General features: G+C 48.6%; 1 protein-coding gene across 1 annotated transcript in view; it reads right to left on the bottom strand.

The window, feature by feature from the left end:
- Positions 1-6,929, bottom strand: part of OSTC (oligosaccharyltransferase complex non-catalytic subunit) — a 24,802-nt gene that overhangs the window by 15,645 nt on the left and 2,228 nt on the right. The gene's annotated exons all lie outside the window — the stretch shown is intronic.

Below are 6,929 nucleotides of genomic sequence, written 5' to 3'. Positions count from 1 at the left end.
GGGTCCTCCAATTTTATTAGGGCATTGTAATGGGCAGCCCAATTTTGTGGGTTTTTTTGCAGACCCTCCCCCCGCCAAAGAACCAAAGTGTAATTTGAACCTCAAGTTTCAACAAGGTATAAAAAGCTGCAGGGTACTCTCATAGGTAATGATCAGTGTTTATAGTGGAGTTGCAATCCTTTTCAGGCCCTAGAATATCCACTTAAAATGTAGTACACCCACAATGCTCCAGACTGACCCTTATTTTACCTACTCCAAGATTTCAATACTCTTTATCTTGCACTAAGACCATTAACCTTCTTTTCTTAAATAGTTACATTTATGATCATTAACTTGGATACTATTTATGTGTTTCTAAAAACCTAGTTTTGGTTGATGTGACTCCAATGCACAGAAGTTTTCTGCTTGGGAACTCTTTGCGACACCTCTCTAAAACGCAGCCATTTGAGAACATCCTGAGACGGCTCAAATCCGCCATGCTACTGACTTAACTAAGTCTAAAAACTTGTCATATAAATTAAAAACATGGAGACTCCCCACTTGCTTACAGGGTGGATTTGATTTAAATCATGATTTAAAATCACTGCTCAGTAAGCCTTGATTTAATCATTGTTTTCTATAAAAAAATTTTAAAAAAAATGCATTCTTGTGGTTTGATATCATCTCCATTAAAATATTCCCAAACAGGTTCCCTTTTATGGCCTGGCAAGCCTGATGCTGTGATAGATTTTCCCTTTTACCATACCTTTCCCTCACTAGATTTCAAATCAATGGAGAGGCTGATCTCAGAATCCTGCCTCAGGCAGAAGGCTGGGCTAGATGACCCCCTAGAGATCCCTTCCAGCTTGAATGGAATCTCTCTTGCTTCTACTGCCCCTCCCTCCTTACATTTGTCTCCAGACTCCTCCACCTTGCCCAAATCTACTCCACCCCCAACATTCGTCTACTCATTTAACTTCTTGAAACTTAGCCCTTTTAAAGTGCTTCCCTTCGAGATCTAACTCCCTGCCTGCTTAATTTTTATGACCGTTCATTCTTTTGAGAACTAATTGCTTGCATAGAAATCATAGAAAGGGATGGAAGGGACCTCCAGAGGGCATCGAGTCCAGCCTCCTGCCTGAGGCAGGATCCTTCATATTCATACCTATTGATTAGTACTAGAAGCCATGCAGAGGAGGCAAGGGAGCAGGTAGATGGGGAGAGCCTGAACCAGCCCTTATCACTTCACACCATGCTTCTGTCAGTGGGTGGCACAGGGTGAACATCTAGGAGCCCAGTGAGGGAACAAAAGACCAGGGCAGGTAGGCCTGCAGTGGTCCTGGGGAATGACCCAACACTACACCCTTCTGGAGTTGGATGGGGTGGTTGAGTTGCCTGTGGCAGGGCAGCATCCAGGAAATACCACACCTAGAAGTATGGAGTGGCGGAAAGCTTCAGCCCCCATTGCCTTGTGGATGACCCTGTGGAGGGAAAAGGTTAGGGGAGCACACCCCAACATAAAGGGCCCAGGTCCACTGAGTAGGGCTTGAGGCAGGGTTCAGACATGTCAAGTCACCTGAAGCCTGAGCGGGCTGTAAGCCTAGAGTGAGGTCCAACCATGTTGACAGACACCTGAGGCCCAAGTGAGGGGGCCCAGAGGCCCCAGTGAAGGGGCAGAGTAGAAGCCCCAGTGAGGGGCATGTCCAAGAACACCTGACACCAAGTTTGGGCCAGAGGCTGAGCATGCCCAAGCAATGGGGCGAGGGGAGTAATAGTGGAAGTGATTTTTGGTCACTTCCATAGTGTAGTGATGCCATCTACAAGGCATGGGACATAGTAAAGGGGAAGTTAGAGCAGAGTGTTATGCCCTTGGCATCAGGATATTAAATGGGCAGCTTCCATATCCTTCCTCTGCTTTTAATACATCAAAGCATGGCAGGCGGACTGCCTTAGGCAGGTGGGCGGGCCAACATTGTGACTGGCCCTGGAGAGGGCCCTGTCTCACACGTCATGTAGCAACAAATTCTTATTACACTCAAATAATTGTTCATCAAAAGTTCTGAGAAATGCAGTGTGAGACTCGTTTTAGCACAGCCAAATGAAACTGATATCAGTAATATAGTAAGAAAATTAAAAAGAAATAATGCAAAGCATTGCGTGTTGCAAATAGTATAGAACAAAACCACGTATAAACCTATTCAAAAGACTATGGAAATTTCTGACTCCGCAGTGTTTAGAATGAAATCCATAGATCATCAGTTTAACTAGATGAGAATACCTCCATTTATGTACGAATGTAGCTTCCAGTCTTTTTAGTTGAAGCTTTTCTTTTCAATGGATCTGTCTGAGCCCATGTCCTAGTATAGCTAATGTCTAACCTGTTTTGTTTCTACTTAATTTCTGTCTGTGTTTTTTTCCATCTAACACATTTTCCTTTCTATTATTCATTTTTATTTATTCCCCCTTGGATTTTAAAACTACATCTGCACTTAATCTTGTTCTGTTCGAAAGTATTTTTGTTTAATTCACTAATCAAATTTATATGACATTTTATAGTGATAAATGTAGCAGTTAGCCTGTAGCGGACTGATACAGCCACAGCGTGGCAGGAGTGTTCTTAAAAAGTAGTTATGATCCACTACAGCTTAATGTTGGCAAAATGGAAAACCTTTAACATTCTGGATGATGCTCCAGGGGTTTGTCATGCTACTTGGTCAGAAAAGGAAAATGCAGACCCACAGAGAGAGAAAATACTAACTATAAAAGGAAAGGTGGATTCAGGTCAACAAGAGAGTCACTGAAGGGTTGGATAATAGCCACATCCTGAAAAACATTTGTGCATAAAGAGAGGGAATAGGCTTCTTCTGACAGAAGTATGGCTGAAAGGGACCTCCAGAGGTCAGCTAGTCCAAGGGTAGGGTAGGCAAAATATAGCCATGGGCCATATGCAGCCCACCGGCTGCTGTGGAGAGCCTAAAGAGGGCTGAGCTCTTTATTGCTCTGCTCTGTCACAGCCAGGGCCAGGCCAGGCAGTGTGCAGACTTCTTCCCTTGCCCCTGCATCCATTTCCCCCCCCCCACACCTGGCTTCCTGCTGGCGCTATGGCTGTGCTGGCACGAAACTGTGCCCACTGGCAGCCAGGTCCATATGGTAGCATGCCAAGTAGCCATCCTACCTATCCACTACAATGAGCCACTACCACTGTGGCACTGCTAGATCTTGCTGGCCGTGGTGGGGAGGAGAGAACAGGCTCATGCATAGGGCTGTCTTCCTTTCATTCCTCTGCTTGCACCTCTGAGCAGCCAAAATTTTGCTGGGCAGAGTCCACTGGCTCCCCCAACTCATGCAGGGGGGAGCAGGCACTGGCTGGTGTGCTTCACTCCCTTATTACAAACCTGTGACCTTCACTCCCTCACCTGGATCTTTTTTTTTTCCTTTTATAAATTGCCCCAAGTTGCCTGTGGCAGGTTAGGGTGCTAGGTCTGTGTGGTGTCAAGGTTGAGAGTAGCCTTATGTAGAATTAGATCAGGCTTGTTCAACATATGGCCCACAGGTCGCCATGCAGCCCACCAAGCTGTTTTCTGAGGCCTGAGGTACTGCGACAGGAAAGGAAAGTAAACACTGTTTACTTTCATTCCCACCCCCTGTCCCTCCCCCAGACCCTCAGCAGCTTCCTAATGGCTGCTGAAGGGCTGGGGAAGGGACAAGGTTTCCACGTGCACCGCGTCAGCTTGACGTTGCCGACACGGTGCATGTGGGAAGAGGAGTAGCTATGTGCCACTGAGGACAGGATGAGCCCAGCCAGAGCAGCAGGGCCTCAGCTGCACTTTCCCCCTACCTGCACTGGTCACTCCTGAGCGGCACACAGTTCCGCTGCCGCTTCTGCTGGCTGGTGCCAACCTGGGCGGATCTGTCCCATCCGGAGCAGCATACAGCTGAAGCCGGATTCCCACATGCTGCTGGGGACAGGAGGAACCCAGCCGGGTCAGCACCGGCCAGCAGAAGCGGCGGTGGAGCCATGTGCCACTCAGGACTGACCGGAGCAGGTAGGAGGAAAATGCAGCTCAGCCCCTGCTGCTGTGGCTGGGCTCATCCCATCCTGAGCAGCACACGGCTCCGCCGCCGCTTATGCTGGCTGGTGCAGACCCATCTGGGCTCCTCCCGTCCCCAACAGCTTGTGGGAAGCTGGCTTCAGCCACATGCTACTCCGGAAGGGACGGACCCAGCCGGATCAGCACTGGCCAGGAAAAGTGGCATGCAGCTGAAGCTGGCTTCCCACATGCTGCTGGGGATGGGAGGAGCCCAGTCAGGTATGCACCGGCCAGCAGATCGGTATAAAGTGACAAGCCTATGGCTGGAGAGGGGTCAGGCTCCCTAGATCTGAGACCTGATATAGGCTATGGCACAGAGACTCACTCTGGAACAACGGCTAATGAACTCGTGTCTGTACCTGCCAGGAACCCAAGTAGCAGGTGGTTGATACCTGGTAAGCTCATGCGAGCAAAGACTGCTTATTGCTTTCTGTGTGGCCTTCAAAATGTTTTTATTCTACTAAAATCTGCCATACTTTGTGAGAGTCATTGCGTCTGTATGAGAAAGCAGAATCATAGCCACTGAACTAAATTCATGCCCCGTGGGAATAATCACAATTCAGCAAAATGGGCGGGAAGGAAAAGCCGGAGTTCTAAGTGTGCACCCTAAGAGAGGCCATGAAAGAGTCAGAAGCACAACCTTGGAACCAGGACAGCTATCCGGTGACGGCAGTCCAGGAGGCATGATGGGAATCCTCTACTCTCATGAGATTTAGGAAAGCAAAAGGACATGAGAGCAACATGTAGGCAGAGACAGTGCAGGGTCTTGGAGCCATGTTAATAAAGTGAGGACAACTGTGTTCCCACCCTGGTCAGTGACTAATTGTGGGTACATCTTCACTAGCTTCAAGCCACTCAAACCTGCTGCCAAAAAATAAGCCCTTCCTACCCACTTACACTTTACCTGCTCTGAACTAAATTCAGAGGGGGACACCTGGGGGACAATGACCATCAAATAATAAAATTCACCATAAGGCGTAGAGTGGGAAAGGTAACTAGTAGGGTGGAAGTGCTACACTTTAGGAAGGCTGACTTCGGCAAACTCAGGCGTTTAGTCAATGATGCACTGCAGAGTAAGAGATTTGGTGAGATGGGAGCCCAGGAAAGGTGGCTATACCTTAAGGAAGCGATCCTTCGGGCACAGAGGGAGATGATCCTGATGTGGGGGAAAAAGGGTGAAAGGGGCCAAGAGGCTTCCTTGGCTGACCAAAGAAATCCAGAGCAGCCTAAGCGCAAAAAGGGGGGCATACAAGCAGTGGAAACAGGGAGAAATTACTAAAAAGGGGAGTATGCCTCCTCAGCTCGCAGTTGTAGGGAGGCAGTTAGAAAAGCCAAAGCTACCATGAAGCTGAGGATGGCATCTCAAGTTAAGGATATCAAAAAATTGTTTTTTAGATATATAGGGAGTAAAAGGAAGGCCCAGGGCAGTATAGGACCACTACTGAACAGGCAAAAGCAATTAGTGACAGACAGGGGGGGGACAAGGCTGAACTCTTCAATGAGTTCTTTGCCTCAGTTTTCCTAAACGAGCGGCAAAACAAGTCTCACAATGGGATCGTAGAGAGACAACAGCAGGGCAACAGACTACCAAGCACTGACCCCGAGATGGTGCAGAGTCACTTGGAAGGACTGGATGCATTTAAGTCGGCAGGCCCAGATGAGCTCCATCTGAGGCACTGGCTGAGGTCATTGCAAAGCCACTGGCAAAAATGTTTGAGCACTCGTGGTGCACGGGCCAGGTCCCGAGGGACTGGAAAAGGGCCAGTGTGGTCCCCATTTTCAAGAAGGGGAGGAAGGAGGATCCAGGCAACTACAGGCCAGTCAGCCTCACCTCCATCCTTGGTAAAGTCTTTGAAAAGATTATTAAGACTCATATGCGAGAGCCCAGCAGAAAAAATTATGCTGAGGGGAAACCAGCACAGGTTTGTAGCAGGTAGATCATGCCTGACTAATCTAGTCTCTTTTTATGACCAGGTTACAAAACACCTGGACGCAGGAGTAGGGGTAGATATCGTTTACTTAGACTTCAGGAAGGCCTTCGATACGGTATCGAACCCCATACTGGTGAACAAGTTAAGAGGCTGTGACTTGGATGATTACACAGTCCAGTGGATGGCAAATTGGCTAGAGGGTCATACCCAGAGAGTGGTGGTGGACGGGTCGGTATCGACCTGGAAGGACGTGGGCAGTGGGGTCCCGCAGGGCTCGGTCCTTGGAACAATACTCTTCAATGTCTTCATCAGTGACTTGGATGAGGGAGTGAAGTGTACTCTGTCCAAATTTGCGGATGATACAAAACTGTGGGGAGAAGTGGACGCACTGGAGGGCAGGGAACAACTACAGGCAGACCTGGACAGGTTGGACAAATGTGCAGAAAACAACAGAATGAGATTTAACAAGGAGAAATGCAAAGTGCTGCACCTAGGGAGGAAAAATGGTCAGCACACCTACTGCCTAGGAAACGACCTGCTCGGCAGGAAGGAAGCGGCAAGGGATCTTGGAGTCCTAGTGGACTCCAAGATGAACATGAGTCGTCAGTGTGACGAAGTCATCAGCAAAGCTAACAGCACTTTATCATACATCAGCACATGCATGACAAGCAGAACCAAGGAGGTGATACTTCCCCCTCTATCGGGCACTGGTCAGACCGCAGTTGGAATACTGCATCCAGTTTTGGGCACCGCACTTCAAGAGGGATGTGGATAACCTGGAGAGGGTCCAGAGAAGGGCCACTCGTATGGTTAAGGGCTTGCAGGCCAAGCCCTATTAAGAGAGACTAGGGCACCTGGACCTCTTCAGCCTCCGCAAGAGAAGGTTGAGAGGCGACCTTGTGGCTGCCTATAAATTCATCATGGGGGC

The sequence above is a fragment of the Alligator sinensis genome, unplaced genomic scaffold (assembly GCF_000455745.1).
Source record: "Alligator sinensis unplaced genomic scaffold, ASM45574v1 scaffold66_2, whole genome shotgun sequence".
Taxonomy (NCBI): Eukaryota; Metazoa; Chordata; order Crocodylia; family Alligatoridae; genus Alligator; species Alligator sinensis.
This window is presented reverse-complemented; position numbering and strand designations above follow the sequence as displayed.